We start from the raw sequence: 23,414 nt of genomic DNA, 5'->3' as shown, positions 1-23,414 counted from the left end.
CCTTCGACTTAAGGACAGTGGAAGCTCCAAAAATCGATGGAGGACCTTTGGAAATGCCCTTCTGTCCCAAAGCAACCCTTGAGGACTAATTGCGGCCGGATTTAAACTTTGTCGAGTGTGGCTATTACTGTTGTGACACGTTCAAAATCTACCAGCAGGAGATTGATAAAGTGTACCTACTACTGTACAATACGACTCATACAATGTAGATACCTATAATATTGTTTTTTATTTCTTTATTAACTCAAGTTATAATAGTCCAGGGTAATAAGGTTTTTTCCATGACACTTCAAAAGCCAGGGTACTGAAGCGTTTTTTCTGCATGTAATAACAAATTGTAACTATTTCCTGCGTAGGATCTGGCGGCCATTTTTATTTATAAATAATTTAGTGTCAAAAAAACGGTCTTTTTTCCTTTTTTTGCAAATTAATGGAAAACAGTAAACTTATGGTCTTCTTAGTACAAACATCTTCGAGGAGAATGGAAAAAGCTTTAAAATGGCGTGTTATTTACAAGGTTTAATACACTCATTTATCGTTAATGTAATTGCGAAAAAAGTTCGAAATTTCAATAAAATTAATATCGCAATAACTATTGTAAAAATAAGTATAGACCTTTGAAATTTTTGTCAAATGACGGTTCTTTGACGCTTAATATGAGACAAAATTTCAAAGCGATTCATTCAATTGTTTAAATTTTATTCAAAATGTTTATCCCAGAGAGCTTTTTTTGCAATAAAATAAGTCAGAAAAAAATAATGTTAGGACCATTCTACAGGTGTCAAATGAAAGAGCATGAGCTAAACTTTCAAACTGGTTTAAAAAAGTACATAAAAATACATTTATTAGTAATAATTAATTATGAAAAAACAAGTTCAATTTTTCCTTATAAACTTTTCATTTTTTTTTTATATAATAAATTATATAGGGTGTCCCAAAAGTATTGGAACGGTCGAATATTTCGCGAACTAAACATCGGATCGAAAAACTGAAAAATACGTGTTCAATCATTTTCAAAAATCTATCCAATGACACCAAACACCAACCCCCACTACACCCCCTGGAGGTGGGGTGGGGGGTAACTTTAAAATCTCAAATGGAAACCCCCAGTTTTTCTTGCAGATTTGGATTCGTTACATAAAAGTAAGCAACTTTTATTCAAGACATTTTTTTCGAACTGTGGATAGATGGCGCTTTAATTGGAAAAAACGATTTATCCTGATACCATAGGTAAATTATAGAAACTGTCTAATATCTCGAGAAATACACTTCCAAATGAGAAAACTAAAAAAGAGGTTTTTAATATTTTCGAAAACCTATCGATGAACGCCAACATGACCCTCCAACCCACCCCCTGGAGGTGGGGTGGGGGTAAATTTAAAATCTTAAATAGCAACCCCTACTTTTTATTGCAGATTCGATTTCGTCATGAAAAATTAAGCAACATTTATTCGAAACATTTTTTAAAATTGCTGATAGATGGCGCTAATAAATCGTATTTTTCCAATTAAAGCGCCATCTATTAACTATTCTAAAAAATGTTTCGAATAAATGTTGCTTAAATTTTCATGACAAATCCGAATCTGTAATAAAAAGTGGGGTTTGCTATTTAAGATTTTAAAGTTACCCCCCACCCCACCTCCAGTGGGTGGGTTGGAGGGTCATGTTTGATGTTTATCGATAGGTTTTCAAAAAATATTAAAAACCTCTTTTTTAGTTTCTCCTTTGGAAGTGTATTTCTCGAGATATTAGACCGTTTCTATAATTTACCTATGGTATCAGGATAAATCGTTTTTCCCAATTATAGCGCCATCTATCCACAGTTTGAAAAAATGTATTGAATAAAAGTTGCTTACTTTTACGTAACGAATCCTAATCTGCAAGAAAAACTAGGGGTTTCCATTTAAGATTTTAAAGTTACCCCCCACCCCACCTCCAGGAGGTGTAGTGGGGGTTGGTGTTTAATATCATTGGATAGATTTTTGAAAATGATTGAACACATATTTTTCAGTTTTTCGATCCGATGTTTAGTTCGCGAAATATTCGACCGTTCCACTACTTTTGGGACCTCTGTATATACTTCTTACAATGTTTCATCAATTATCATGTAAATAACATTACTTTGTAATTATGCACGTAAAAAACGGAGAAAAATAGACTTTTTGAAAAAAGTTATTCAAAAAGTTTAAAGGATTCAAAAAAAAATTGACGATACTTTTGCGTAATTATGTATTACTAAAAAATGCATTTTTTATTCACTTTTTTTAAACCAATTTGAAAGTTTAGTTCATGCTCTTTCATTTGACACCTGTAGAATGGTTTTAGCATTACTTTTATCTGACTTATGCTATTGCAAAGAAAAGCTTTCTGGGATAAACAATTTGAATAACATTTAAACAATTGAATGAATCGCTTTGAAATTTTTGTCACATATTAAGCACTAAAGAAACCTCATTTGACAAAAATTTCAAAGCTCTATACTTATTTTCGCAATAGTTATTGCGAAATTAATTTTTTTGAAATGTCGACCTTTTTTCGCAATTATATTAACAATAAATGAGTGTATTAAACTTTGTAATACGCCATTTTAAAGCTTTTTCCATTCTCTCGAAGATGTTTGTAGGTACTAAGAAAACCATGTCTTACTGTTTTCCATTAATTTGCAAAAAAGGTAAAAAAGACCGGTTTTGACACTAAATTGTTTATAAATAAAAATGGCCGCCAGATCCTCCGCAAGAAATAGTTACAATTTGTTCTTATAGGTATTACCTGTCGAAAAAACGCTTCAGTAGCCTGGCTGTTGAAGTGTCACGAACAGTGACAGTTGAAGTGTCACGAAACAGTAAAACCAAAGTGGTGTAAGTCAGATTTTTGAAATCATGTAAGTCTTCATTTATAATCTTGATATAAATACTTCTTAACAGGAAAAAAGGTATACATTTTTACTGTATTACTTACCTACTGTATTACTGTAAATACTTACACCACTTTTCCTGATTTTCCTGATGACAAGAGGTGTATATTATATCAAGGTTATAAAGTAACACTTACATAATTTCAAAAATATGACTTACACCACTTTGGCTTTATCACACTCAACTACAAACTCGCCGGTTCGGAAGAAGAATGAAGTAACTGCAAATTTTGCCAATTGCTGTTTATTGCTAATAGCAATTATCTTCTAAAATACTGTGTAGGTACAGATCATACAAAAACGACAGAACTGTAACTATGTCTGAGCCACTACAGAGTAGTTGCGTCGTTAATGAAATACGCGCCATTTTAGACCTTGTTTCAGATGCATAATGACGCAACTGTAGATAGGGTTGAAAATGGGGAGATTAAATTAAGATAATGAAATTCGAACTAATAGGGATGAAAATAAAAATCATTATTGTAAGAATAAATGCCATACTAAATATTTAAAAATCGTTTTTTCGTACACAAAAATTTTAAGAAGAACAATGACGCAACTGTAGAGAAGGTTGAAAAAGTTGGAGTTAAACTAACATAATGAAATTCGAAAAAGTAGGGATAAAAACAAAAGCTATCCATTGTAAGAATAAACCCCATACCGATGGTCCTGGACGATTGAATCACTATTTTAATAATTAAAAATTTTAAGATGAACAATGACGCAACTGTAGATAGATATAAACGCCATACCGATGTTCCTCAACGATTACTTTTCATTTAATTCCTATTTAAAATAAGAATCGTTTTTTTTTACTCTCCTGAACAATTTTACTTTTTGCAGTTACGTCCAGTGGCGGCTCGTCAGAGGAGGCAAGGGAGGCTCAGCCTCCCCATAAATTTTTTACACACTCTACACTGTTTTGTTTATCATGAACCGCGAAAACAACAAGTACAACTCTCACTATTATACAACGTGTAAATTCCATATTATCACTAATTATCCATACGTACGGAGCATTAGCATTAGAACGCATGATCGCGTCTCAGTTTTATTACATATTATTGTAGGCAGGACCCTGGGTTATCCCGAGATGCATGAACGGAGCACGGAGCCGAGAAGCCCAGCATTCTCCGTTGCTAATGCTCCGTGCAGCGCAGCAGGCGTTTACGGAGACCCAGTCTCCTAACAGTGGCATCTACCTACGGCGCCATCACACGCTGCCCGGAGATATACCAAGGGAGGCAGAATAGCTTATCGGCTCCGTTGCGTGGTTGCGTGTGTCTCGGGACAACTAATTTTAGGGTCCTGACTAAAAATACATAATGAAAAATCTAAAAGTGCGAATTTTGTTATGAAATTTGGTATGTGGGGTTATAATAATATTTGGAACAACTTGCTCAAATAACTTTTTCCGATATCTCTAACTCAAAGCAAAATATCGGTAATTTATGGTGTTTTTGAATTTGCAGTAGGCCGCGTTTAGAATTAAAAAAATTCAGTTGAGTATCTTAAAAAATTTGAAGCTTCATTATGTATGGACTGTAAAACTTCAAATCTGTATTTATTTTGATATGCGAGGTATCTATTTACAAATAGATGGAATTTTTAACAAATAAACGACACAAACTTTGGTATTAAACTTTTACAATTAGACTAACTATTTTTAAAATGATATGATATCATGAAATTATGAATTAGGATGATATTATGAAATGTAAATAAAAAATGGTCAAAAAATGGGGCCTTAATTTACATTTTTTGGCGCATTTTTTTGCTAGTGCAAATTTGTCTAGATATTTTACAGTTAGGTATAGCCTCCCCTATTGTAAAAATCACGAGCCGCCACTGGTTACGTCATTCTTCTTCCGGACCGGCGCGCGCTGGGTATCTAAATAAAATACGTATATTTAACCTTCGAGTGGTAACGTACGGTCCCTGACACCGACGTAGCAGATTTTTCGCGGTAAAACTCAAATGCCCATTTTTTTTTTGTCCCCGCGGCCAGGTAGCTTTCAAATTCTCATCACACTATTTAGCCTTGAAAAATCTATGGCCAAGTGTGGATAGTTCATATTATGTTATTTGACCTGACGGTGTGAGAGACCGAGGTTACCATTTATGTTATACTTGACGGTAAGTTTTTGTCGTTTTTGGTCCATAGTCAGTTTAAATAATAGATGTTAATTTTAGGAGTTGTATGTAAATATTGATTATGAAAGAGAACAAATCAGGTTGCAACAACTTTTTGACGAAATTGTTGCTAATTCCGAATCAGAACCGTACAGTGCGGTGCAGTGGAGTGTATAAAAAAATGAGGAAACAAACGGACAATAATTTCAGTTTGTGTTGGACATTTGTTGAATAATTTTATTTTTTTTGTGACATTTCAACCCTTGTCGATATGTTTGTTGATATTTTGTATTCAAAAACTTGACATGTTTTTGTAAATTGTTTGTCAATTATGTTAGTACCTATCTAAAAGAAGCCACTTTTTTTAATGTGCATTTTTTCCTGAATATAAATAAATATTGATCATTTCTTACTAAATTGTTATTTAAATAGAGTTATATTAAACATTTAGTCACATCAAAATATTAACACAAAATCACAACCTAAGATATTCATTATTAAAAAAGTCGGTGTCGTAGACCGACGTTACCAACTATGTTACAAGAATTCACGTTACCGGCGGAAGGTTAATAAGTAATTTTAGTGTCTTTAGGTACATGTAGAAACTTCACTTTTTTCTTTTACTAGCTCCTGGCTACGTATATCTCTTCGGCTAGTCTATTGTCATTCGTTCTATTTGTATCACCGAGCTATTAGTTTAAGAGCTAGAGCCGGAAAATAATCGTCATAAGTAAGATGTACGGAGTTAGGCATGTGAAATGTGTCCACTGTATATTGATAATTATGACCCCTTTCAGGCTGACACCTCAGTGGATACAGGGAGTAGCAATAAGGGATGAAAGAGAAAAGTTAGTGCAGTCATTAAAGGTTTTCACCTCCTATTTTGTTAAACCTCCATCGACTTGCATGAAAATTAGTGAATAGTTGGAGCATACCTCAAGAAACAAAACTGATTTGGTGTTAACTTGCACTTTTGCCCTGGGGGTGAATACCACCCCTTCTCGGGGGTGAAAACTATTTTATTAAAAATAGCCCCCCAAATCGATAGAGGGACAAATTTTTAGTAAAATTTGTTATATCATGTTATTAAATAAATCAATACTTTTTGAGTTATTAAAGATCAAAGATTTGAATTTTTTGTGAAAAAAAATGCATGGTGTAAGCGGTTTTTCATAAATAACTCAAAAACTATATAAGTTTTATCAAAAAAGTTATAATTATCAAAATTGAAGATAATAAAAAATAAAATAGATTTCTTATTCGAAAAACCTTTGAGAATTAATTAAAAGTGAGTTATAGGTGATTGAATCTATATTTTTTTCGGCTAGTACTCAAATCTAAGTATTCGAGCTTAAATAACGAGAAAACGATACATTTTATAAAATATATTTACTAAACACTTATCACAGTACTCAGAAATATGTATTAAATGAGCTCCCGGAGAAGTTGATACCATTAAACATTATGCTACAAACATTTTTCAAAGTTTAGGCTCCAAAAATTTGGAGCTTAATTATTATATTATTTATATAAGTTTTTTAAATTGTTTTAAGACATTTATATAAAATTTAGCTAAAATGTATTCGAGTATGTCAAGTGTACCCATTATTGGACACCCCAGTTTCTGGGCATATTCAGTTTATATTGATAGAAAAAATTCAATAATATTCAAAATAATATAAAAATAATATTTTACTAACATACAATTAATTAATATATAATATGTTCTTTTAATCATCCGTAACTTCACGCATGTGCTCTTAAATAGACGCATAGGTATTTACTTGTTACTATAGGTATGTACTTGCTACTGTCATTTCGGAGTCGGCGTTTGTATTGAATATAGTAGGTTTGTTCTAGCAAACAGTCAAACTAGTCAGAAACCGTCAGCAAACAGTTGATCAGTGAGAGAACATAATACAGTCACTAGTGCTATCCTCTCTACTCGCGCTGGTCCACTATTCGCTGATAGTTTCAAACCGTTTGAAACTGATGCTAGAACAAACCTATTATATACTCCAAAAAACTGTTTTCAACATGGTAACAGAATACACTTGCGTGCTTAAAATAAATTGTACAATTGATACAGATACTGCTGTGAAATTAATTAGTTAAAAAACATTGAAAATTACCAAAGAAAAAGTAGATATTATTAAAAATTAAAATTAAATTTAATTATTAAATTATAATCCTAATTTTATTCCCGAAATTCCTTTGAAAATTATTCTGTTAACTAATTTAAAAATAAATATATAAATAGCGTATGTTTTAATTTTCACTTTTTCCTAAAAAATTCGAAAGGGTTCTCTTATTGTCATCATCACTTGTTTCGCTTTGATGCTTTCAACTTCATCAGCTCACTTGATAGGTATGTTCTCAGTCGTCATTTTAACATTCTCAGTTCGTTTTACCTCGATGCCACTATTTGATGAAAAGTTGTTGTGTTTAGAATTGTTCGACTCTATTTTTTTGGTATTTTTTAAGTGCGTTGTTTTCTACATTATATTGCCTAGATATCTAAACATATAATTCTGGTGACTATTACATTTAGTTAAGCACTCATTAACGAATATTCTCATGTGTAGTCTATCTATCTTTACTTACACGTTTAGGCCGGATCCATTTTTCTTTTGAAAAATGTCTGAGGTGGACAAAACGGGACACTTATAAGTTGGATAAAATGGGATACAGTTTTTTATGTCCCGTTTTATCCACCTATTTATTTAATTGATGGATTCGACCCTTACTTGATGGAAGTTCATTTTATCTAACAATAAAACACTGAAAACGTTTGTTTTCTATACTTCCACAAAATTTCTTGAGAAATAAATCACTTGAGAAAGGCACTCTGCCGAAACAGGTGTAGTCACATAAGTAGTTGTAATAAATTTTGTGGAAGTATAGTATAGAAAAAAACGTTTTCAGTGTTTTATTGTTAGACCTATTTATTTGTTGGCCTATAAATTTTTTAAATAGCGATAAAGCGTGTTCTCATGCTGCAGAATAGAACAACATATTTTTATGTGACTTTTGTTCTGATATACGTACCTAGTCCTAAATAAAAGGTCTTATTTTCCATTTTGCAATAAAACATAAAAAAATGCCTATTTTTAAGTCTCTGATTACTAAAGATATTGTTTTTTAAAGGTAAATTTTGCTTTGCAGCCTTATATGCCTTATATCTACTTAAATATACTTTTTAGATAATTTTATGCAAAAAAATTCAATATTGTGAACCTATCCCGTTTTATCCAACCGTGGTATGCTAAAACGGGATGTGCAGGACTTTAATAAATATTTTTTTTTTAGTATTTTCCAGTCATTAAAAATAGCTAAAAATATGTTTTTTGTGTGCTTCAATAAATGTTATACCTATAAAAAATAATAATATGATAATTTCTTTAACATTTTTTCAGTAATAAAAATAAACAAGAATGGTATCCCGTTTTGTCCAACTCTCCCCTAATAGCCGAAAAGAATATAATATTCAATCAACTATAACTCACTTTTAATTATTAATTCTAAAAGGTCTTTCACGTAAACAATCTATTCGATTTTTTATTATCTTCAATTTTGGTAATCATAACTATTTTGTTAAAACTTACACCATGCACTTGTTTCACGAAAAATTCAAATTTTTGATCTTTAATAACTCAAAAAGTATTGATTTATTTTAATAACTTGATATAACAAATTTTGCTCAAAATTTGTCCCTCTATCGATTTGGGGGATTATTTTTAATAAAATAGTTTTCACCCCCGATAAGGAGTGGTATCCACCCCTAGGGTAAAAGTGCAAGATGGCACTAAATCAATTTTATTTCTTGAGGTGTGCTCTAACTAGTCACCAATTTTAATGCAAATCGATTGAGGTTTAACAAAATAGGAGGTGAAACCTTTAATGACTACACTAACTTTCCCCTTTCATCCCTTGTATACACTGAGGTGTCAGCCTGAAAGGGGTCATAATTGTCAATATACAATGGACACATTTCACAGGAAAAACTCCATATTACTTATAAAGATGATTTTTCGCCTCTAGCTCTCCGTCTATACAGGGTGTCCCAGACTAAATTACCCACGCTATATCTCTTAAACGAATAGAGATTTTCGAATGGGACAAAAAGTGATCTATTCTACTTGTAATACACTTTAATATGGCGTAGAAAAAAGTCATCCCCTAAATATTCATCCCTTAGTTACAACCCCTAACTTTAATTTTTTTAATAGCACCCTGTATATTTTCTTATAGTTTTGGATGTGGTCTTCTATTGTCTATTCAACACATTTTTTGAAAATAAAATCGGTTCGTAAATAACCAAGAAAATATCAGTTTAGGTTTGTTAATTATGTGTCCCAGACTAATTTATCCAGGCCATATTTCTTAAACGAATAGAGATTTTCGAATGGGACAAAAACTGATCCATTACATTTGTAATACACTTTAATATGGCGTAGAAAAAAAATTATCCCCTAAATATTCATCCCTTATTTACAACCCCTAACTTTATCTTTTTTTAAATAGCACCCTGTAAGTTAGGGATGAATATTTATGGGATGAATTTTTTCTACGCCGTATGAAAGTATATTACAAATGGAATAGATCAGTCTTTGTCTCATTCGAAAATCTCTATTCGTTTAAGAAATATAGCCTGGATAAATTAGTCTGGAACACACAATTAACAAAAATAAACTGATAGTTTCTTCGTTATTTACGAACCGATTTTATTTTCAAAAAATGTGTTGAATAGACGATAAAAGACCACATCCAAAATTATAAAAAAATATACAGGGTGCTATTAAAAAAATTTAAGGTAGGGGTTGTAACTAAGGGATGAATATTTAGGGGATGATTTTTTTGTACGCCATATTAAAGTGTATTACAAGTAGAATATATCACTTGTTGTCCCATTCGAAAATCTCTATTCGTTTAAGAGATATAGCGTGGGTAAATTAGTCTGGGACACCCTGTATATTCTAGTTGCCTCTCACTTATTATTGTTTCTGTTGGTTTTTCTTCTAAATTTACTTACCGTCATGTTTTGAATCCCATTTCTTTTAGTGATGCTTTCAATCTTTCGTAAAAATTTCATTTCCCCAGTTGTAATTTTTATTTTGTAATAAAGTTGTTGTTTGTTAGTATTCACGATTCCTTGCTATGCATTATTGAGACTCCCATTACTCTTTTTACTCTCTTAGGTATTTTTTCTGTAAGTTCTTTTAAACCATTTTCTAGGTTCTTTTTAAAGAACGATATTATTAAAGTTGTTATTTATTTCATATTTCATATGTACAGGATTGAACGTATTTCATATTATATTTATTATCTTTCCACTTTCTTTAATAATCGTAGATCTATATATACGTAGATTCCTTACCTTTTTTCCTAATTATTTACCGAAAAACCAATAAAAATGAGATACAATGAAAAGCTGGAGATTGAATTAGAAAATGCATGAAAAACTGACAGCATGGTGAAATGAAGAAGTAAACATACAAATAAAAGAAAAGAAGAAACTATACAATACGTACTTACATACAATACGAAACACCACAAAAATATGAAAATCGCAAACGACATAATATAATAGGTATAATAAAATATACATACCTATGTAATAAAAATTAAGGAAATGTTAAAAAATGAGAAAAAAAATTTTGGCAAATTTGAAGAAAAAAATTAAAAAAAAAACGGCAAAGAAAATGCAAAATAATTTTACAGCTCATTGAAACCCTTAAGTAGCAACAAAAAATTAAAATTAAAATACATAGTTAACAAGGAAAATGCGTAATAACCGACAATAAGGAAATAATGAAGAGATGGAGGGTAAATTTTGAGCAACTGAGAGCGAAAAAAAGTAGCAGAAAAATAAAGCAAAAACAAAGGAATGAGAATACACAAGGAAAATATTGGTAATAGAGAGGCTATAAAGGAGGAAGCGTTAGAAGAAGTATTACGAAAGATAAAGATTGATAAAGGTCCGCATAATCAGATTCGGCGATGATACGGTCTTGATTGTGGATTCCGACTTGGGTCTACAATGACTTATCGACAGGACAAACTCTGTCTGTGAGCAATTTGGTATGAAAATAAACATTAAGAAAACCAAAGTGATGTCAATCTGACACATTTAAGAACAGGTCAACAAGTTCAAATAGCTGGTATGTTGGTTTAATAAGAGCCTAAATTCTAACCTAGAAATAGGATCAAGAATAAAACAGTAAGAAAATCTTTCGAAAAAATCAAAAGACTGTTATGGTGTTATGTGATGCTTAAATATGCTTAAATAAAGCTTAACTTGCCGAAAGCTACCCTTTTGAAATTTTGAACAGCTAATCAGAATATCTGAACACAGAGAAGAGTTTGCAGTTGTACTAACCAACCTCCATTGAGGAGAGGAATTCAAGAAGAAGGCAAAATTAATCCTGCACAGAAAACCAGTACAGAGAAGAAAGAGAAAAAGGAGGAAAACACGGCAAATATTATAGAATACTTACTACAAAAGTTGGAAGAATGATGTACAGAATAGACGAAAGTGGAAAGAAATAATAAAGAGGTGCAGCGTTATAGTAGTATATAAAGACAATCTTCCAAAGAAAATGTGCTATTATCAATTTCCTAATTTAGATTATATGTTTTAATCTACATAGCTTCAAGGTTTGTTGAACTAATAAACGAATAAGAAAAATGGTAAAGTACTGGAAAATCACAAGGGGTATACAAAATAAGAAAAATAAAATATGTATCCTGGTTTAGAAGTAAATAAACGGAAAACTTATTTTTTTTAATATGGCAAATATTAAACAGACAATAAAATTGTTGTCAATTCTTTTATTTTGTTGTGGACTATCGCTATTAAGCTTTAAAAATAAATTTTTATTTTGCATTTTGACCTTTAATTATTGTAAATCCATTGTCGAAAACGTCAAACGTAAAGCCATTTCTATTTGATTTAAAAGTGTTACATAAAATTAAAGGGTGAATGAAATGCAATATGATAGAAAATGCAATAAAAATACAACCTTCCTCTGCTATTCTTAACTCGATATTACGTCACTATCACGTATCTATTTCCACATATACAACCCCCGGTGATAACGTATTCGTATTCGAAACTAACTGAATTAAAAAATCTATCCGGGTGAGAATTTCCTACCTGTTGATATCTATCGAATAGGTCTTCCCCCTACACAATTTTCAACCCGTGCCAGACTCGAAGGGATGGTGGAGAGAACTGAGACCACGATATTCCGTTTTCTTCAACAACAAAAAAATCAGTTCACCCATTTTCCCGCCCCTCGAGGAAAATAAAAAAAATCTGTGCATTTGTGGCGTGCGCAACGATGAGGAAATTAATAGGGAACTTGCATAAATTTTTAAATTCGAAAAAAATGTTATCAATCACAACACAACATAATTTAAAACATGTATCAAAGGTAAAAAAGTTTTGTTTGTCTTTCGTTTGGCCCCCAAAGACGATTAAAAATTCAAATTACAACAGGTGGTCCAAAACGCGTCGTGACGTCACTTGGTTTTACATTTACATTTTTCCAATAAAGTAAACAGAATTTTAAATTAGACGTTATAAACGTCAGTAGAAAATACATTTATGTGACGTTACAAGTGTTTTTGATCGTTTGAACTATTCATAGAAAAATTCGTACTTTTACAAAATGGTTTTATTTTCAATAGTAAACCTTCCTTCCTTTCTTTCAAAAACAGTATAAAACTACAATTTTAACAAACTGGTATATATTATTACAATTACATACGATAAATGTCATTAGAATATAAATATTTTTGACTTATTCCACGACGATGAGCTTGCCAAATACCCAAGTAGGTGGAGGCCAATAAACTAAAGAAGGAGAAGAAGAATATACCTAAATATAAGGTTTTGTCTAGGTATACGTTACCGTGTACGCAAATAAAAAAGTTAGAATGTCAGTGATTTCTTATTTTTTATTTGTTTAGTGTTTGTTTTTAAATTAACTACGGAGTATGGACAATTATTTAGTTCTTTTAATGGGTTTAAGAACATTTTCAAACAGTACGAAAAAGATAAGAGACTATAAATTAATATATATTTTTTTTAGTTATAAATGAAATAGTATGTATTACCGTAAAAGATTAAAATAAAAAGAAGACCTAAAGCTTTCACAATAATAATTAACTTGTTCTGAAGCTATTATCCTTGTGGCATTTTTGTAATCAACTATTCTAAATGGGAACTAAGCCACAATTTAACCAAAAAATGATTTTATTAACGTTTCGACGTCTAAATCGGACGTCGTTGTCAAAATACAAAATATTATTAAATTAAACAAAAATGGTGTTGCTTAGTAAAAAATTTTTCTAATAATTTATTTAATCTGACTAATTTTTGTATTTTGACAATGACATCCGATTTGGACGTCGAAACGTTAATAAAATCATTTTTTAGTTAAATTGTGGCTTATTTCCCATTTAGAATAGTTGATTATAATAATTAACTTACGTATAAAAATTATTTTAACAATATTTTTTACGTGTTATGTCAACTAAATACATATATTTATTTTGCTAACCTAAATATATACTTTAATATATACATTGATTTATTACAATTAAGTTTGAAACATCTGAATAGTTCTGCTTCCCTTCCTTTAACAAATATTTTTCTATCAAACACACGCTAAACATATCAAAATAGCATGTACCAAAATATACAGTCACTGCGCACGCTAAATAATAACGTCACTGGCTTGATGAAGTTTAATTCGCGTGTACATACCTAACTTTTTTATTTGCGTACACGTTAGCGTGTACCTAGACACAGCGAAATATAACCATAATAATAACTAATGTAAAACTATGTGACGTCACGGGTCGTTTGAACTATTTTATACCGCTGAAGACTTTAAATACGTATTTCTAAGTTATTACGAGTTTTTGAAGCGTGAAATTTTGGAAATCTCATTTTTAAACAAGACTGAACATTATTATGTAATAAAAAAAAATTGTGCAAGTTCCCTATTCTGATTATTAATTTTTTTGCTTCTACCGAAAGTAAAGTATGTGATTTTTCCCCAAAAAGGCACTAACAAAAGTGGTAATAATAATACAAAAAGTACTTTTACAACTCAAATACGGTACGCGTCAAAACAAAGGACACTGAAATCAGGAAGCCTGTGAAATATAATGGCGTCATATGAAACAAGTGACAAAGTTGTCATGCTATTTTTAAACATTGTTTATTCTAGCAAACTGTCAAAAAGAGTCGAAATGGTGCTTGTTTACAACGCAAGAAAAGATATTTATTATTGGGTATTATTTCCGCTCATACGAGAATGGATGACAGTAGCGGCTCGTCAGAGGAGGCAACGGAGGATTAGCCTCCCCATAATTTTTTTACACATTTTATGTCATATCTGGGACATAATATTTCTAGAATTATTGATGAAATGTCACTGTTTTGTAGAAAGTGTAAATTATTGCACACTTTTGTAACTAAACGCATCTGGAATGCATCAATATGCCCACCTGTATGCTGTGAGCAGCTCCTCATATCCCTACCAAGGGAGGTAGAAGCCAGACTTGACTCCGTTGTGTTCTAAGTTACGACAAACGTCTCGAAACCAGCGATATAGTTTCCTATGCGTACAATAATACTCGATAGAGAAACGTAATATTATATCGCTTCACGTCAAACTACCCAGAAATATATGCCAAGGGAGGCAAAACCAGAATTAGGCTCACTTGTGGTTTTACTTATATTCTATAAGGAAGTTAATAGTCAGGGTATTTCTTGGTGTGATTTTATCATTTTATTTCTTTTAATTAGTGTTTTGGTGAATTTTTGTATTTCATATATTTTTATTTGTGTTGTTATTGGCTTGGTAAGGTTATTTTTACAATTTACGTACCGTTGTTTGTTTATATAAAATGTATATAAATGAATAATTTTAATACTTTAAGTATATTATAATAACGCTTATATTATTAAAACCTTAGAAAGACTACAGCCAAATTTAACTATTATTAAACCCTCAGGTAATCGTCAAAATCGTGCATTTAATATTAACTGGTATAACAAATGGGACTGGGAAATTAGGGAAAAAGTTTTTTGTGTAAATTAAAACTTTTTGCTAAACAAAATATAGTAACTGCTTTATATACAGCTCAAAAAGAGGCCATAATTACTTACAATAATCAGGTTTTGGAGAATAGGATGAATTTTAAAAGGCTTATCGATATAACACTATATTTGGCTTCGCAAGAATTAGCTTTTCGCAGACACGATGAAAGTGATGATTATTCCATTAATCGCGGCAATTACAAGGAACTTCTCTCATTGTGGGGTAATTATGACTCAAAATTCGAAAAATTTCGTTAATTTTAGATTTAATCCTGTTTTTATAAAGTTCTTTTAGTAACAATAATATCATTATTAGTTACAAAAGCTATTCTACATCTCAGTTATCAATGCAAGCATGCGGTAAGGGACCGTTCAAGTATTACGTAACGCAGGGGGGGGGCTTCAAAAATCTTCAAAAATCGCGTTACGTAATACTTGAACGCTTCCTAAGAAGGAGGGTCCCCGTAAGGTGAAATGTAAATAAAAATGATCAAAAACAAATGGAGCCTTAAATTACTTTTTTGGTGCATTTTTTTGCTAGTGCAAATTTGTCTAGATTTTTTATAGTTAGAGCCTCCCCTATTGTAAAACTCACGAGCCGCCACTGATGGATGATCAAATGGACCTAGTTTGTTAATGGTTGCCAATCAATTTCGGGAAGAGTTTCAGAAGCCTACACCGACTAATAAGGACTTGTTAAGAGTCGTTGCAAAATTTCGACGAACAGGAAGCGTTCTAACTCGCAAAACGCAAAAGTTGTACTAGTCGTCCAGTTACCGTGACAACAAATGCGAATCAAGGAAGGCTATTTCAACAGGTGTTAGAATCACCAAAAAGAAGTTTCCGCAGAACATCTCTAAAAATGAATTTGAGTGAAACGTCTACCCGAAGAATGTTTAAGAAGATTGGTGGTTTTCCCTATAAAATACAGATTGGGCAACACTTGACAAGACAAGACGAGAAATCAAGAGTTGTTTATTGTGCTTCAGTCTTGGCAATGGTTTATGAACAACCCCTATTTTGTTCTAATGTGTGGTTTACAGACGAATGTCACATCCATCTGAATGGATTTATTAATCGACAGACAAATCGTTTTCTTGGTTTTGAACGACCAGACAACATCGTAGAGAATCCTCTTCATAGTGACCGTGTAACGATTTGGTGCGCAGTGTCAGGTAATGGATTATTGGGCCCTTACTTCGTGGAAGACGAGTGTAGAAGACCCGTTACACTAAATCAAGTGCGATATAGAGAACAAATTTTGACGCCATTTTTTATTGATCTCAGACAATTCTATCGTGCCAGAAACATACAGTTGAATACCCAATGATTCCAACAGGATGGGGCTACTTGTCATACCACGAGAGCATCCTTACATCTGATTCGAGAAAATTTTGAAGACCACGTAATTTCCCGTAACACGAATTTTCCTTACCCTTCTCATTCACCTAATCTAACAACTCTTGATGCTTACGTATGGGGTATGCTGAAACAAGCCGTTTTTACAGAAAACCCATCGGCAACTATTGATGAACTCCGTGAAAAAATGTTGACCTTTTTCAGAAGAATGCAGCAGCCTATTTTTAATAACATGCTAAGCAATCTTGTTGCGTTATGAGTACTGCTTGAACGCAATGGCGAGCACTTTGAACACATTTTGTATAGAAGCAAAACTTAAAATTCGCATTATTTGAAATGTTATTTAATTTTTCATGTTTAATAAAGCTTTAGTGTTTCAGTGTCGTTTGTTTTGGCGCATACTGTATAAATAAGTATAAGCATAAGTTACTTACTCCCTGGCGTTACAACCCTTCGTAGGATTTAACCTACTTGACAACATGCTCCCATTCCTCTGTATTGATCAATCTCCATCCAATTCTCCACGCCCATAGCTTCCAGGTCTCCTGGTATATTATCTCGTCACCGGCGTCGAGTGCGTCCGCGTGGTCTTTTTCCAGTTGGGACTTCCTCCCACGCCAGCCTTACTGTTCTTTGGTCAGAATGTCTTCTGAGGTGTCCTGCCCATTGGAGTTCCCAAAACCAAGCCTTGAAGGACATTATACATCAGAGATTGTTTTTGAGAATCACAATGGTTGAGATGAACATATTGATCGCGATTTGGCAGATACGAATCAATTAGCTGAATAGCATCGCTACGAAAACTATAATAAGGAAGTTTCTTAGCACATACCATGTTTGATACTAGATTTTGTAATGTTGATGTCCAGCTGTCATCTTACCTCTTCGGGGGTCCTCCTGGTAGTATTTTTGTACTGGGTTTATGTGATTTTACCTATTTCGTAATTCTTCCTTGGCTCATTCTGCCGACATGATCTAGACTCCCCCACACCATTATTCCATCTCTGAAGGAAATTCCTCTTATAACTGCGCGTCATAGAAAACGGGCACCCTAAAAAATGGGTCATTTTTGATGTCGCGTATCTCCTAAACCTGTTGTCCGATTTAAGTGATTTTTTGAATGTGTTATAGCCCTATTCTTTGTCAATATCACTGTATTAATATTTTTGCAAAACAGGTAAATTTTCATTATATACCGGGTGTACGAATCAAACTGTGTTTTTTTCTCAAAGTTCGCAACACTCTGTGGCATATTCTAGCATTTATAAAATACTGAAATTAAAACCCAACTAATAGCCTCAGGTTTTCTTAACATTCTGTTTTTTGATTTATTCATTTATGATGGATAAATAAAAAAGTTATGTACTTTAACAACTAGGCATGCTCTTTATCAGTACAGGGTGTTTCTAAAGAAGTACGACAAACTTTAAAGGGTAATTCTGCATGAAAACATAATAACCGGTTGCTTTATAAACATATGTCCGCAAATGCTTCGTTTCCGACATACAGGATGTTGAATTTTTTCTTAAAAACTGACGATTTATTTATTGCCCTAAAACCGGTTGAGATATGCAAATGAAATTTGGTGGGTTTTAAGACGTAATTTTTTAACATTTTTTGATATACAATTAAGATTTTTTTATTCACCATTGGCGTACATACGAATAATATGATCGGTCATATTACCCGTATGCGCTTCAATAGTGAATATAAAATTCTTAGTTGAATGTCAAAAAATGCGCAATAACCATCTCTTAAAACCTACCAAATTTCATTTGCATATCTCAACCGGTTTTAAAGCAATAAATAAATCATGAGTTTGTAAGAAAAAATGTAACATCCCGTATCTCGGAAACGAAGCTTTTGCGGATATATGATTATAAAGCAAACTTCATTATTTTTAATGCAGAATTACCCCTTAAAATTTGTCGAACTTATTTAGTCCCTAAAACACTTTAAACTTATAACACCCTGTACTGATGAAGAACATGGCTAGTTGTTAAAGTACATAACTTTTGTATTATCCAACATAAGCGAATGAATCAAAAAACAGAATGTTAAGAAAGCCTGAGGCTATAGTTGAATTTTAATTTCAGTATTTTATAAATGCTAGAATAATCCACAGGGTGTTGCGAACTTTGAGAAAAAAACACAGTTCGATTCGTACACCCGGTATACAATGAAAGTTTACCTGTTTTGCAAAAATATTATTACAAAGATATTGACAAAGAATAGGGCTATAACATATTCAAAAAATCATTTAAATCGGACAACAGGTTTAGGAGATACGCGACATCAAAAATGACCCATTTTTTAGGGTGCCCGTTTTCTATGACGCGCAGTTTAGTTCTTCAGACTTTAAACTCCACCTGAGGTTATGGTGCTACTGGCTGGGTATATTGAGTAGCTCAGGAGGTTGCATTGCTATCACTGTCGGTCGTATGACCCGACAAAGGAGGAGATTTCCCAGATGAGGCTAGTAACTTAGCTGTGGTAAAGAAGGACTTTATTCACAGAATTATCAGAGCATTCTGTAAATACTCGTATACAGTGAGGACGTTTGAGTTGAAATAAATTCATTTGCTCGGAAATGGGCGACTCTGGAGATAAATGCCGAAACCAGTCGATTTTTATTTTTAAATTATAATTTTTTGGCATGTACATATATCATACTAGTGACGTCATCTATCTGGGAGTGATGATGTCTTCGATGATTTTTTTAAATGAGAATAGGGGTTGTTTGATAGCTCATTCGAAAGGTTATTTAATTCTCTATTCACTAATATAAACATTGATATAATTATTTATGCAGGATGCCCAAAAACCGGTTTTAAAGCAATAAATAAATCATGAGTTTGTAAGAAAAAATTTAACATCCCGTATCTCGGAAACGAAGCTTTTGCGGATATATGATTATAAAGCAAACTTCATTATTTTTAATGCAGAATTACCCCTTAAAATTTGTCGAACTTATTTAGTCCCTAAAACACTTTAAACTTATAACACCCTGTACTGATGAAGAACATGGCTAGTTGTTAAAGTACATAACTTTTATATTATCCAACATAAGCGAATGAATCAAAAAACAGAATGTTAAGAAAGCCTGAGGCTATAGTTGAATTTTAATTTCAGTATTTTATAAATGCTAGAATAATCCACAGGGTGTTGCGAACTTTGAGAAAAAAACACAGTTTGATTCGTACACCCGGTATACAATGAAAGTTTACCTGTTTTGCAAAAATATTATTACAAAGATATTGACAAAGAATAGGGCTATAACATATTCAAAAAATCATTTAAATCGGACAACAGGTTTAGGAGATACGCGACATCAAAAATGACCCATTTTTTAGGGTGCCCGTTTTCTATGACGCGCAGTTTAGTTCTTCAGACTTTAAACTCCACCTGAGGTTATGGTGCTACTGGCTGGGTATATTGAGTAGCTCAGGAGGTTGCATTGCTATCACTGTCGGTCGTATGACCCGACAAAGGAGGAGATTTCCCAGATGAGGCTAGTAACTTAGCTGTGGTAAAGAAGGACTTTATTCACAGAATTATCAGAGCATTCTGTAAATACTCGTATACAGTGAGGACGTTTGAGTTGAAATAAATTCATTTGCTCGGAAATGGGCGACTCTGGAGATAAATGCCGAAACCAGTCGATTTTTATTTTTAAATTATAATTTTTTGGCATGTACATATATCATACTAGTGACGTCATATATCTGGGAGTGATGATGTCTTCGATGATTTTTTTAAATGAGAATAGGGGTTGCTTGATAGCTCATTCGAAAGGTTATTTAATTCTCTATTCACTAATATAAACATTGATATAATAATTATTTATACAGGAAGCCCAAAAAATTGTTTTTGAATTAAATTAATTGAGGCAGAAAGAAGAATGTATATAATTTATTTAACTCGAAATACATTTTACTGTTGTCCAAAAACAGGAAAAAATGATATTTTTTCTGTTTTCTGATAGCAGTAAAATGTATTTTGCATTAAATAAATTACATACGTTCTTCTTTTTGTCTCAATCAATTTAATTCAAAAATTTTGTTGGCATCCTGTATAAATAATTATGTTAATGTTTATATTAATGAATAGGTAATTGAATAACCTTTCGAATGAGCTATCACACGACCCCTATTCTTATTTAAAAAATCACCGATTACGTCATCACGTCCAGATAAATGACGTCACTAGTATGATATATGCCAAAAAATTATAATTTAAAAATAAAAAACGACCTGATTCGTAGTTTATTTCCAGACTCGCCCATGCTCGAGAAAATGAATTTATTCCAATTCAAACGTCCTCACTGTATACGAGTATTTACAGAATGCTCTAATAATTCTGTGAGTAAAGTCCTTCTGTGAGTAAAGTATATAAACCAAGTGAAAAAATGTAAATGGAAAAAAGGACATATCAGTGTACAGAATGATGAAGGTTGAAATGAGTATATAATATTATACTAATGTTGATTTTTTAACCAAGAGGAGTAAACTAAAAAGACAGATTCACACCCAAGAAAGTTACTAGAAAAGTCACTAAAAACATCTTCTTTTTGGTTGATCATGTCCACGGTTCTTAGACATTACTACGGTTGCCTAAATCGACTAACCAATGAACATTAAGGGTGAGATTACGTCACGAGAGTTTACTGTCATTTGAATCGTAATATGATTTTTTTCGAATCCTGAGAAAACCAAGTATTTTAGAAAAATTTAAACGCAGGATGCAAGATTACATTATTACCGAGGGCGGAAAGCCCCTTAGAATAATCAAGCAGATTCTATTGAATGAAATATTTGAAATTAAATATCACACTTAAAATAAACATTATAGAAGTTTTCAGGGACTTTCGGTATTAACAGGGAATTTCAGGGACTTTCAGCCCTCTGTAATAATGTAGTCTTTCATTCTTAGTTTAAATTTTTCAAAAATATTTATTAGTTTTCTCAGGATTCGAAAAAAATGAATACAATTAAAACACATTGAGAATTTTGACATGCGTCAAAGTTTTGCATTAACTCAATTGTAAAATTCTGAACTCTTGTATTCCAGCTTCCCTAATAATTATTTTACATCAAAAGACATTAGAAACTATTTGAAGAGGATTGAAATCTGTATTGGAAATAACTGTTAAAATTGGTCTACGTAATTAAACATATTCAAAAATTTTGTAAAAATGTAATACATTTTAGTTTTCAGCCCAAACTTAGGCCACACACAATGCAATAATGTTCACATTTTTGAACTGTCAATATTTTTATTTTATCATCTATTGTTTAAAAACAATACAGTTGATAAAATACCCTCAGTTGCGGAGAAAGGATTAATAATAAAGATTTTTTTATTCAGTCAATGGTGTGAGCACTGTCAGTTAAATAGTAACGTGTGGCCTTACTTTTACACGCATACCTATTGTGGCACATGTATCATATTTTTCAAAATTTTGGAATGCATTTAAATCGTAGAACAATTTTAACTTTTGATTTTAATACAGATTTTAATTCTCTACAAGTATTCTCTCATGACTTTTGATGTAGAATAATTAGGGAAGCAGGAATTCAACAATTCAAAACTTTACATTGAGTTTCCTATGGCCCTTTTTACGATTCGCCAACCGGTATAAGATAAAATGTATACTATTTGTCTTATTATTTCATAATAACACAAATAATACACATATATACACAATAACACACATTCAATGATCGAAAATAATTTAAAAATATGGGAATGTAAACTCTTGTGACGTAAAGTCAAAAATATGTCTCCCCACCACCGTCGGACAAGACAACCATAATAAAGTCTAATAACCGTGGATCATGTCGGCCTTCGACGGTAATCAATAAATATTATATAATACTAATTCGTCGCTAAAAAGTTCTAAAAAATAACTGCCTCTTATATAAAAGCAGTCTAAAAATCTAAAAATTAAAGGAATAACGCAGAAAACATAAAAAATCGCCGACATAACTTAATTAACCTATGAAATGCCAAAAGTGTCAAAATATCGTAAATGTCATTAGTGTCAAAAATTAATAACAGTGGAGTAAACTTGCCTGGAGTTGGACCAATTAGAAACAAGCATTACAGCGCGGTAAATTTGAATCACTCCTCTTGGTTAAAAAACGAACAATAGCGACCACACAAATACCACATGAATGATGAAGTTCTCGTATATACAAGATATAGTAATAATCTTAAGAAATATGCTGGAGTGGATAAGAAATAATGATCTGGTCTATACCCAAAACGGAGAAAATACGTCACAATTGATATACAGGGTGCGCCAAACCTCTGGTCTTCTTTGATTACGGCTAAGCTATGAGATATACAAAAAAATGTTTATAACAAAACTAATGTGTATCAAAGAGGTCTATAATTTAAAATTATTTTCAATTATACAGGGTGAGTCAGAACGACGGTATGAACCAAAGTTTTATTTTTTTAAATGGAACACCCTGTATATTAAATCATTTTTGAATATATTATTAAAAAATATGAAAAATTTGTATAAGGTCTTATAGGCCTAAAGTAAATAATTTTCAAAATATTTACATTTTTATCGAGAAAAATTGTAATATTTATAGGGTTGTGGATTATGTTTCCAAGGAAATAAAAATTTAGGTGATAGGTCAAAGTTTTTAAAATATAGTGTTATTTTTAAATAATTTAATATTTTTTTACTTTTAGCCATAAAATATACAGTGTAATCACTATTTGCAAATACAAAATTTACTAATTTTTTTAAATGGGACACCCTGTATATTGGTTTTGCGTTTGGTAGTAAATATTACAACCTTTCTTTTGGTATAAGGTTGTATGTACCTAGCATGTTTCGTTTTGTAGATATTTAAAAAAAACTATAGATTTTAC

The 23,414-nt window shown here is 31.9% G+C and overlaps 1 protein-coding gene across 3 annotated transcripts in view; it reads right to left on the bottom strand.

Moving 5' to 3' along the window:
* LOC126884135 (aromatic-L-amino-acid decarboxylase) overlaps nt 1–12,301 on the bottom strand; it is an 80,167-nt gene extending 67,866 nt beyond the window's left edge. For 2 of the 3 annotated variants that reach the window (XM_050649993.1, XM_050649995.1), the window contains exon 1: nt 12,204–12,301. The gene's annotated coding sequence lies outside the window, so the exon portion shown is untranslated. Of the gene's footprint in view, nt 1–12,069; nt 12,160–12,203 lie in introns of those variants that run through there. The other variant, XM_050649994.1, reaches the window with a different exon arrangement.
* Between the last annotated feature and the right edge of the window lie 11,113 nt (nt 12,302–23,414).

Source organism: Diabrotica virgifera, chromosome 4, assembly GCF_917563875.1.
Source record: "Diabrotica virgifera virgifera chromosome 4, PGI_DIABVI_V3a".
NCBI classification, from domain to species: domain Eukaryota; kingdom Metazoa; phylum Arthropoda; class Insecta; order Coleoptera; family Chrysomelidae; genus Diabrotica; species Diabrotica virgifera.
Note: the sequence above shows the minus strand (reverse complement) of the source record. Positions and strands in the feature narration are given on the sequence as shown.